Source organism: Cheilinus undulatus, linkage group 2 (assembly GCF_018320785.1).
Source record: "Cheilinus undulatus linkage group 2, ASM1832078v1, whole genome shotgun sequence".
NCBI classification, from domain to species: Eukaryota; Metazoa; Chordata; class Actinopteri; order Labriformes; family Labridae; genus Cheilinus; species Cheilinus undulatus.
Genome location: NC_054866.1, coordinates 13,856,246 through 13,867,613, shown reverse-complemented (window position 1 = coordinate 13,867,613; position 11,368 = coordinate 13,856,246).

Genomic DNA, 11,368 nt, shown 5'->3' with positions numbered 1-11,368 from the left:
GTAGCACTAAATGGCTGGACCTCTGTAGAATTAGCTCAGTCACTTTAAAGGGGGTGAATATTTATGCTGTCACTTATTTTGCGTTACTTATTTTATTTGATTGACTTTGTAGAAATCTGTTTCATTTTGACACTTAAGATTTTTTTTTTTTTTTTTTGTCAAAATAGCCAAATTATATTGACCATGATTTATTCGAAAAATCAATTAGGGGTCAAAAATCCAAGGGGTGAATAATTTTTATTGGCACTGTATCAACTACAGCCAGAGAGAGGAAATCACATTAATCAGTTAGACAGCAGACCAAAATGGGGAGCATACTGTAAATGCATATTCAGGCAGCTGTGCTCTACAATAGTATTAAAAAAGTACATTTAGAGCTCTGAAGCCACAAGGCTAAAGCTCATTCAAGCCCTTTCTTAAAAATTCAATAATAATAAAGAGCAGAAAAACTAAACAGAAATGAAACAAGAAAGAGCTTCACTAAAATCTACTAACAAGAGCCTGATGTTAAGAAATGACAGCTTTCCACACCTCCCTACTACACATGACAAACATCTCGTGTAAGACACATCATAATACAGCCAGGAGAAACAGACACTTTAGGAACACAAGCAGCAACCATGACTTTTTCAAATCCACCTCCACAACTCAGCAATATTGTTCATAATGAATATTATGAGATTGGCACGGCAGCCATTTATTTAATAAAATGCTGTGAGATTTATTACTTAAATAAAAACGGTCATTATGCAGAATGAAAGCACATAATGATCACTGATTGAGTAAATTTTCTGACTGAGCAGCTCTTTATAATGGTATTTTATCAAATAAACCTTTATAAAACAATAACAGAAGCAGCAGAATAAAATAAACTGGCACAGCAGCCTCATAGATGTTCATTTAATTAGTCCTTGATTGCATACTTGAAAAGAAAGTCCAGCACAGGTATCACCTGTAATTCCTGACATTTAAAAGCTATTATTGTCTGCTCCAATTCCAGCTCACATTTATGTCTTCTTTCGCAGAAAAACTCCAACTTATCATTAACAGTTAATCCAGAAAAACAGCAGTGATAGCATTTTTAAAAAAAATCTCTTTAACACTATTCCCATGGCACTAGAATTTCAAAAGGAAGTCTAGTAATTTGTATAAACGGCACAGGATGTTCTTGATGTGTAATGGAAGTTATGGGAGATTTGTTGACTAGTTTATTGGTCATGGGCATTTTGCCACAGATCTAAAAATGCTAAAATATATAAAGAGAGTTTATATTGTCTGTTTGAAACTCTGGTTAACAGTATGTGTAGGACATGTGAAGGAAACAAAACTTGCAGGATGCAATGTGCACAACAATGCATTTTTTTGCATGAACTTCAGAAATAAAAAAAATAAAAAAATTACTGCATTTTCATTACTGCAGCAATGCAGCCACCATATGATACCTTTAGAAATGTATGCAGTTGTGTTCTAGTACCTCACAGACTCCGCAAACCCTGATGTCAGGGGGTAATTCATAAATTATCAGAGTTCAACAGGTAATTCTTGTCCTGTGTGAATAGTACTTTACCATTCTGGGTTTTTATTTAGCCCCCCCCCCCATTTTTAAACAGAGCACACCAATCAAAGAGCTGGAAGTAAAGCACTGTTCTGCCCAACAACAGAAAAGCGGTTCTCCCTCATTTAACCCTTCACATGCTGACAAAAAAACAAAAGTAATTTTATTTAAAGGGCAATGCTAAGTATTTAACATGGATGTTAATTGTATATTTTGAAATAATGTGGCCCCTCAGAGGGGCTGACAGTTCCCTATTGCAGTCTCTTAACCACCAATAGTGGCTGTTTATAAAGAGATTCATTCTCATCTTAGTAAACACTGCTTCATTTTCTTCAGATGTTCCACTAAATCATAAGTCCTATTATCTGAATTGTCCTTGCAGAAGTCTGGTACCTGTTGCACTGTTCCTGGGTGTTCCAACAACCAGATGAGGCTAAATTTGTACCTTTAACAGTGGTGTTTTTACAAACTGTTCCCTGTATCCCTGCATCAGGGATTCAATCATTCCAGAGTTAATCTGGAATAACAGTTTTAGGGATCTGAAGAAGTGGCTCCCATTAAAAACAGATATCAGTTCAGACATTTAAAATGTTTTTTTCAAATACCTAAATAGACACTTTCATCTTATGAGCTCAAGGTACAAGTTTTTCATTAGTGCACTTTTTTAACACCATAGAACGAGGCTCAGCAGAGAAAAATCATATCTCTCATAAAAATATCTTTATATGAAAATATTGAAGGTAAATGGAGTAATTTGCATATCATTTTGTTTTTGCCTATGTCTGTTTATTCTCTACAATACATTAGTCTTGACTTTGGTTGAATCACACCATTTATGATTGTTGTTTTACAAATCCTGGCTAATTAAAAATATCACTACTACTCAAAGAATGAATTCTCTTACTCCAGCAAACACAACACACATGGATTGCATCGGTGTAACAGAACTCCTTTGTTCTAATAAGTTTGTTCTTATCAGTTTTTCCTCACTGATGTACTGTAGGTCACAACAGGACGTCTCTCAGCCTGCACCCACCGACTGAGTCCTGACCTGGCTCCACTGTGCAGGCTGTGTAGTTTGGTAGAGTAGGGGAAATGATACAGGGATGTTCTTCAGGGTTTGGGCTAGGCCCCTTATCTCCAGTGAAGGCCAGTCTTAATGCTTCAGCATACCAAGACATTTTGGACAATGCTACGCTTCCAACTTTGTGGAAACACAGAGCCCTGACCTCAACCCCATCCCAACCTTTGGGATGACTGGGATGGAAATTGTGGGCCAGGCCTTTTCTACCAACACATGAGTCTGACCTCATAAATGTTCTATAGAATAAATGGGCAAAAAAATCCCACAAAAACACCCCAAAATCTTGGTGCACTATTTTGGTTTTTCATTTTGTGCAGATGGCCTAGTGGTTAGGTCACATATTACCCCCTCACTCTTTCCCCCGTTTCCATCTCTATCCCCTGTCTTCCTATCTGAATAAAAGGCATAATAGTGCAAAAATATTTGAAAACAAACAAAAAGGGAGAAAGTGTGTATAAAAATCTGTTGGGACACAGGACACGGAGCATGAAAACAGGGTGGTCCTCGACAAAGTGGGACATATGGTCTTCCAAATTATGATCCCTTACTCAGTACAAAATAATAGTAATACCTATTTTGTGTGAGTCCATGAAATCAAACAGGTTTCAAAGCCTTTGCATTTTGACTAGAACCACATCAAAGTTTATTATTCTGGTATTGTGCAACCATTTGACAATCCTTAACAGAAAAATGCCACATTGCCCAGGCCTAGTTGAAAGTAAAGGCTTTGTTTATGTTCTTAACCAGCTTTAGACACTCTGGTGATAAAAGATGGAGGAGCAACACACATAAATCTCTCTGTGTTGATATTTCTTTATCTGTGTTTCATTGTCCCTTTGTCCCCTTTTGTCTCCACCTCCCCTGTCCTGGCCTCACGCCGGCTCCATTTCCCATGTTTATGTTTCTCCAGAGGGGGCTGAGGCGCTGAGCCGGACACAGTGGGGCGCCAACTTTGTCTATTGCCAGCATAACTTGCGTCACAGCAGGCAGACCCTGTGCCAGCTCATGCCAGGAGAGCAGATTAGAGCCACTTCACCTCACCCTGCTGGTACGCTAGCTTTACTCCACCTCAGGCCTCCCACCAACAGGGGGAGAGGTGCTGGTCCAATTGTGCCCAGCTACCTTAAACACCCGGCTGGTGTGTGAGTTTGTGTGTGAGTGTGTGTTAGGCTGACAGATACAGGACTAAGACCATTGATGTTTCAATTTATTTACAGTGTGTTGATGGATTTACTTCAATCATATAAGTGCATTAAGTTGTTAAAACTGACAGTAATGATTTTGGCAGCCTTTTAACACATGCAGTTTTACCAAATGGTTCCAGGTTCATTGCAGTTTAACCCTTTATGACCTACCACAACAGGAAAAAATGAAGATAAAATGAAACTGAACTCAATTTGCAAAAAGACAACATGTTTATGAAATGTAAACTATTCACTGCTGCAATCAAATCTCTAAGTGTGCCAGATACTTTTAAGCATACATATGTTTGCAGGTGACCATGTTGAAGCAATAACAAGTGAGACTCGTGACCTGCAAGAAAATGCAATAGGTATGTGCAGACAAAACTTCATCATATGTCATCACGTACATGTAAAGTAGGCAGTGCTGTGAAAGGCAGCGGTCCAGATTATATTATAGCTCAGCCAATAATCTCACATTGATGTTTGTTTAAGCATTTATTATGCAGCATAATATGTTTGGCGTCAGGCTCCGACTTATCACTCCTCACAGATTTTACATACAGAATTTGAGGAGTGATAATGTAACAGCTTTAACCCCCAGTCAGAGTCAACAGGTGGATGCTGGGGTGGAGGTGGGTTGAAGGCAAGAGCACAGCGTTGATCCAGGTGCAGCGATGCAGCAGAGGAAGAGAAGGGAAATCTTGTAGCTTAAATAGCCCATTAGTTTAGGAGGATGTGAGTCATGTGATTTGATTTAGATGCATGTCAGGTGTGAATGATTGTGCTCGAGATTACTGGCAGAACTAACTGACAGGCTTCGTTTCATTATATTGTTTTAGATGTGTGCACTTTTTACTACATTTCTGCAAAAGAAGGAAGGATAGAAGGATTGAATGTGTGATGTGTTAGCGTTACTCTTTCGGTTCTATATGCAAAAAGAAGGATTGCTCTATCTCATTTGGTTGCAATTCTACCTGCGGTTAAAGATAGAAAGGATTGGGAGCGCCGGCACTACAGTAGGTCTTAAAGGGCTACGTGTTTGGAGGAGTCTTTAGGGCATTAGGGCTAAAAGGCAGCAAAATTTGTCACACATTTGTTAAAGCCTGGGCTAGAACTGACCGGATTGATATTGATGCCAACAAGCTTCAGCAGCTGAGATGGAAGAGACTCTGCATACAACAACTGTTGCCCGCTGTTAGAAATGACAAGCATGCTAGATAGAGTTCCTCTTTTTTTCCTTTCTTTGCTCTTTGTAAATTGTTTTGGACTGGTTTTCATGTGGGAAATAAATATTGGGTTAAGCTGTGTTGAAATGCGTTCAGGAATAGATCGGCCTTTAGCTTACTTCTCTAAAAATCGCAATCAGAAGGGATATTCGACAATAGAGAAGGAGGCTCTGGCTCTTGCTCTGGCTGTTCAGCATTTTGACGTGTATGTGGTGGGGATCTGGAGGTCCCAACGCATCACGATCCACTGACATTTCTTGCCTAGTTCAAGACTTCTAGCCAGTGTTCAGGCGGAGACTTATAATAATATAATGATAAAATAATAAAATACAAAAAATGAGAATGAGAGCGAGGTACAAGAGAACTGGCAACATGAGGGAAGATGTACTGGGGTTAATTACAATCAGGGGCTAACAAGACAAGGGTGCAGATAATCAGGGCCAGGACACACCCAGAAAGCAGGAGACATGAGCAGGGCCCGGAACAAAGAAACAAGGATGAATATTATTTATAGGTATTATGAGTATTTTTAGTGTTTTCATGCTAGTGATTGTCTGTTCAATCTTGAGTTTATGATCAGTTTACATTTCTAAGACAAATTCCTGACTACCTAGAAGAAAATCAGTAAGCTGCAGAAAACTCAACATGAAAGAGTAAACACCTTCATAGTAGGGCTCACTGTACTGAAAGGATGATAACACAACAGCACATCACAGTAAAACATCTGCATTTTTGTGCTTGTACCTTGGTCAATCTCTTTTCCTCTGTAGTCCTATCTCCAACCATGACAAAACATTTAATCTTTTAGACATCATAACTTACATAAACCCTGTTTCAGCCTCTTTTATTCACATTCTCTTTCTTCTCTGATCACTCGATCTCCCCGAGCCTCCACGACTTGTTAGCGAGGAATAATCTCTCTATACATTTGTCTGATAAACCTCATAACATCCCGTCTGCTTTATCGCTCTCTTTTTCCACACTTAACGCCAATAGAAGACAAGAATTTTTCTTAATTCCATCATTTTCCCTTCGTCATTTCTGCATCAGTGCTGCCATTTACCTTCATTTTGTTTGTCTCCTTTTCCCTGCTAGCTCTCTGTGGTGGTACAATGAACAGAAGGAAAAACTCTGGATAAGTCTTACCCATCTCCACCTCTCCTCCTCATCACCCCCCGCTCTGCTGTCGTCTTTGCTTTCAGCGCTCTGTATCTGTCTTTCTCCATGTATTCCCCCATTTGTTTATCTCCTCACCTCTATTCGCCTCCTTTATCTCCGTCCCCCTCCTCACCTCGCCTTCCCCTCCCTCTGTCCATTGCTTTTATTGCTCTCTACAGCTCATAAAATTCAAAAGGGGATGGTTTGGGGGGGCTAAATAAAGAGACAGACATGTATTTGGAAGGGGATAACTTAATAAACAGGGACTGCTAGGCCGTTGTTAATAATCTCTGCTGGCTAACCAATGTCCCAAGTGTGATTAAGCAAACTGACAGAAAATGACAGAACGTTTAGACCTCAATTTCCTGTTTGTTTCCACCATTAGAAAACATTTCACCAGTTTTTCTCAGGAAAGAAGGGGAATAGGCCTCATCATGCAGTGGGAGCTATGCTACATTAAAGCTACTTTACTATACCTGGACCATTTTTTCCAAGTAAATGCAATTATATAAACAGTGTGAATATATACAGCCACAACATTACCAACACTAGGAGAAGCAGCCTCACAGAGCAGAATGCCTACCTTATCCATCCAGCAGTTATCATGTGTTTACAGGCACCATACTGCTTGTAGGCATACTGCAGAATGGTAAGTTCTCTATGTGCTCTGGTGAAGAAGATGCTGTCAAAGAATATGAAATGTTTCAAGATTTTAATTTTGCACAAAGAAGCAAAAACACAAGAATAGGGGTGCAACCATTTTTGTATTTGAAAGTTCCAGGGTCACAGTTCAGAGCACTCTGCCTAGACTCTGTTGCAACTTCCATTCCCATGTTTACATGAGCTAGTTTGTCAACCTTCACTTACATACATGAGTCTGATTATTATTATGTTCAAAGGCTCACTTTTCTGTAAGTTGGGCTTTGATAAGTTTTATATTGCATGGGAAATGGGTTCTAATATCATGACTGGCAGCTCTTTTAACAAACAGATGTTATGCATGTGAAATATGATGGTATATATTCATAGAAATGTTTGGGATTTAGCACTATAAAAGCCACAAGACAAGGCATGCCGTCATATGTACTGTATAGTTTCACAGAGCCAACAAGAATGCAGTTAGTAATGAAAATAATCTCCATCCTCTTTTTGTACCTTCATGGAAAAATAAGACTTAAATTCCAGTAGATTGACTGCTGACTAACTGGTTCATTGTCAGAGCCCACTACCACCTCTTTTATCATGACCCAAATTTCCCCCAAAAAAGTTTTATCTGCTCTTTTATTCATTGAAAATCATCGCAGTTTGCCTAAGATAACAACAAACATGTAATAATAATAATAATAATGGACACTTTGGTTGTTATCTTGAGCTGTTGAGAAATTAACACATTCAGGGAAAACATTTTGTGAGACGGTAAAAAATCCAACAATGAGAAAGTACTCATCACAGCAAAACAAACAAAATTTAAGGAATGCCTGTTAAGGACTTATATAAAGTGTAGCCTTATTGCCACTATGTTTACATTCCAGGCACAAATTCATGACCCACTTAAAAACTCTGAGACCCACCTTTGGGTCCTGACTGTGGTCCAAGAAGACAATATGTCTGACATGGCTGGTTTTACAGCAAATTAAAAAAACTAGTTTAGTCCAGGCAGGTCTCCCCCAGGGGGCGCCAGAGATGTTTAGGGGAGGTGTGGTGTGAGAAAACATTAACCAGAAAAAGGGATTTTCTCAGCCAACATCTTGAATATGCAGGGCAAAATGAAAACATTTTTTAGAAACTACTGAGAGAGAGGAGAAAGAGTCCTGAGTAGGGATGGGAATTGATAAGATTTAATTGATATCAATGCCATTGTTATACTAGTAGCATATGTCTGTCTGTGACTGGCTGTGTGCATATGTGTGGTTGGGGCGAGTGAGAGTGGGAGAGAGAGTGGTAGCAAAAGGTGCGCTAGTTGAGTACAGTTTAGAGCCGGGTCTGAGTCCTGTCATGTCAGAGTGGGAGTTTGTTTATATCGGAGCAGTTAAAGTGCTGTTTATGTACTGTTTGAGCTCAGAGTGGCCGATAATAAAGACCCCAACTTCCTCAAGATACAGCTGGATTCCCTGTGTCTGCTTACCTCTGCTGCTGTCCAGTACAAAGTGAAGGGAGTTAGCCCCGGAGCTAATGATAGCTTCGACCCTGGAGCAGACCACGAAGTCTCCCCTGTGCGTTCTGACTACGGTCGTGGCGCCGAAGCAGGAAAGGTTTAACACCATTATCGATTTCTTTTATCGATTCAATCCTTTATTGATTGACTTATCAATTCCTTCCTGTTACTTTTCTTTTTGGAAAAAGTAGACAATGTAGGTTTTCACTGCTAACAACTCAGTCATATTGAGTCTCTTTCTCTCTGAATACAGAACAAGATGTATGCCACCTTCAGTGAGAGTCAATGACAAGCACTCTTCAAATAATGGCTATAATCAACAGTTTTGATAACTTAAAATGTTGGACAGTAGAACATGTTAAAATATACAGTTCTTCAGTGAGTTCTTTTAATGTCCATCTTTAGATCCCTGGGGCTGTCTGTAGCTCTCCTATCCAGATATTTTCCTCAAAGAAAGAAAGGAGGGAAGAAAACTCTTGCGGCTCAACCAGGTAGTTGTTCACTGTGCTAAAACTTAAGCAGAAGCTGTGAAACACATGAAGCCACACAGGCCAGTAGTTGCAGTGGAAAGTGGCTGCCACAGGTGATGGAATGGCTCAGAGAGGTCATACGCGCTTTTATTCCCTGTGCAATATCATTAGGACCCATAATTTTTTTTCCTCTACTCAGAGAGGAGACTGTAATCTTCTCACCTTGGTGTGAAGTGTTACAGGGGCTACTGGGGTTGATGAGTCACTCAAGCTACCTGTTTCATTGTTTGAAATTTCCCCCCAAACTACGAAGACAGGCTTCTGCTGTGCTTTTAGGCCTGAGTCTTGATGTTCTACATCAGTGATTCCCAACCTGTGGGCTGCGGAGGTAATGCAAGTGGGCCGCCAAATCATTTCCAAAATAGTATGATTTTTGTGGGGGGGGTGTAATTATATAAAAATAAAAATATACAGAATAGTGTTTTATTGTTGAAACTCAGTTACATTTAAAAGGATATTAGAAATGTTCAAATATTCTTTTCATTATTTTGTTTTGTTTTTCCTTCAAGTATTAGACATGTGACAAGCTAATGAGAGACAGGAACTTTTGTTGTTATCAAGAGGTTACTGTGTTGACAGCTTCTTGAAAACTGTAATACTGAAGGTGTTGCAACATGTTACAGATGCTGTGTTAGCAACTGTGGAGCTTCCAACATGTTTCTTCTGTATTCAGTTCAGTCCTTTACATTCAATCTTCAATTTAAAAAAGCGCTCTGAGAACACATTATATGGCAGTGTTTCCCATACATTCATTTATTTGTGGCGGACCGCCACAAATAAATAAGGCCCGCCACAAATAGATTCTGGTGCTACCTGTTCACCCTCGGTCTGTGAATGTAGTGTGTCGTTAAAATGACTATATCGCAAATTTTCGAGTATAAATTATGTGGAAGTTTAGAGCGGCCAGCGTGCATTTCTCGCCAGAGTTTCACTTCTCCCCTTGTCCCTGAATGCATCTCTCACAGCAGAGTGCTCACTCTCTCTCCTGTGTTTGCGCCCATTCAGAATAATCCTTTGCACATGAGCATCAGCGGCGAGAAGCAAGGGAGAGGAAGGTAAACACAGAAGCCGCGTGGCTAGTTAGCGGGGAGTTAGCTGACTTTAGCGACAGAAACAGCGCTGGATCTGTAGTGTTGAACAGTCGCTCAACTTTAAAAAGGAAGAGGTCAAACTCACGTGGTATTCGTTCAAATACGCTGCAAGATGACTCAGAGATAACGGCGGGAGTAACACAACACATCACTAAAGACATGAGCCCAGTGTTGTTGAAAAGCCAGGATTTTAAAAATCTCATAAAGACACTTAACCCAGAATACGAGATTTGCCTGGGTGCAAATATTTTGCTAAAAAATCTCAACCTTGGTCCTGTACTACCCTGGCCTCCTCATGGCCATTGTCCAAGCATGTGCCAAACTCATGCCCCATCTCTCCAGATATCCTTTCAGGTTACCCCTCCATGAGCAAATGTCTGGACAAGCCCAGTGGGTCCTGGTCCCAGTATGCGGCCAGGTAAAGCACGCCAGGTGCCTGCGGAAGCACAACTACCACACCCATATCCAGCGGCCGACCCTTCCTATCCTCGCTCTCCTGAGTACATCCGCATCAGACACACAGGCTTTCCCACATTGCCCAAAAATGCGATTAAGAGAAGTCAAAACAATGGAGTCCAGCCAGCACCTCGGGTTCAGTCAGCATCTAGGCTCCATAAGAGTACTGGAAGGACCAGAAGGGCCAAGGACTAAAACACTGACTTTCATCCACAGTTGAGACATCTCGGCACCACCAGACACATTCAGCCCACCTAGTTTACTGCCAAATGCAAAAAAAGGGTTTGCCTCAAAAAGACGGCTTTACACAAAACAGAGCCAAAAACATCAAGTGCTATTGGATTACTTTAAAGAGAATAATCTTAAAAAAATGGAAACCTTCATAGAAGTACGATGGAGTCTGTTGTCCATAAATAGCATTAACAAATGCCACCATGTTGGCATTGTGAGTAGTTGCCACGATTGCCTCTTTTTTTTTTCTTCTTGGCGGTGTAGCAAACCAGCTACAGGCATACTGCTACCTATTGTAACAGATTGTGTACGCGCAGAAATCTGTTTGGGCTGCTGCCTGTATGTAAACCAGCACAGCGGACAGATGGCATGTTGTAGAAGCAGCATGTTTTGGCTGTATTTGATCTCGAAAATGGAGATATTGTTCTAAGTAGGTGTTGTCAGGTGAATCTGGCACATAAACACTTGATTGCAGTAATGTGTAGCCAGCACAGATGAGGACATTTACCTGCAAGGACGGCCCAAGGCTACTGGTGTTAGCTCTGCTAATGTGAGCCACCACTGGAAAATAAATCAGACAGGTTAGCCACAGATGCTATGATCCCACTCAGTCTTGGCATATGATAAGCTCAGGGGAACAACACAAGATATGCTCCCTTTGTCTTAAAAAGTGCTCGTTTTAGACAGTTTTTAGACAC